The sequence below is a fragment of the Mauremys reevesii genome, linkage group 12, assembly GCF_016161935.1.
Source record: "Mauremys reevesii isolate NIE-2019 linkage group 12, ASM1616193v1, whole genome shotgun sequence".
Lineage (NCBI taxonomy): Eukaryota > Metazoa > Chordata > Testudines > Geoemydidae > Mauremys > Mauremys reevesii.
The window spans coordinates 40,990,221-40,991,100 of NC_052634.1; the positions used below are offsets into that span (position 1 = coordinate 40,990,221).

The following is an 880-nucleotide window of genomic DNA, read 5'->3' on the forward strand; positions in this document are numbered from 1 at the left end:
CTCGAAGGGCGAAAGCAGGAGGAATGGTGCCTTCATAGCCCACCTAATATTCCATAACATAGTTAAGGAAAATATTTCTCAATGAACTCTCAGTAAAAGATCAGAAGCAGCCAGTGTCTGCATCAGTCTACGAACATTGGTATTTTCTTTAAATTTGTCAGACCAACCTAACTAACACCTAACACACATTTGAAGTTCTTCTTTTCACACTGTTGCTCATTCTCAGGTTCTGCTTTGTCTCCAGACAGATCCATTCTCTTTCAGGACAGCCTTGCTCTTTCTGTCTGTTTCACTCACTGAGGTGTCAGAGTAAACACTCCCCTTCCTTCTATTCTCAGACAAACACTAGTATTAAGTGTTTGCTACTGATGGGTCTAGAAAGCATTTGTCATAGTAGAAGATGCCATTTCTGGGGGATTGCTCCCAAGATCCAGTACTTTGGGTTCAAACGTCTCCCAGCTTCCTTGGGGAAAATAACACCAAGGCTTTGTTGCAATATACAAGAAGGAAGGAGTTTTTCACCCCAGATGGGACTTGAACCCACAATCTCTGGCTTAGGAAGCCAATGCCTTATCCATTAGGCCACTGGGGCCCTGAAGAGCAGTAAAAAGAGGGATGGAAATTCCCTCTCAGGATTGCACATTCCTCACATTCACTCAGAAGCCAAATACCCATTTAATGGCCTTACAGAAATGTCGGCATCCCCTGGCAGCGAGGCACCTGGGCAGGTCCCTGACAGAGCTGAGCACCACCTTTCTGCCAGCCATCTTTAGAGAAGAACCCCACCCTAGAGTCACCCCTCCCTCCTTCAGCACCTCCACGGCTGTGGCTCTGAGTGGCAGTAGGATGATTAGGGGGCGAATCCGGGGCTGGAAGGGGG

The 880-nt window shown here is 47.3% G+C and overlaps 1 non-coding gene across 1 annotated transcript; it reads right to left on the reverse strand.

Moving 5' to 3' along the window:
* Nucleotides 1–519: 519 nt before the first annotated feature.
* Nucleotides 520–592, reverse strand: TRNAR-CCU. The gene has a single exon. It is a non-coding gene; the product is annotated as a tRNA-Arg (tRNA).
* Between the last annotated feature and the right edge of the window lie 288 nt (nt 593–880).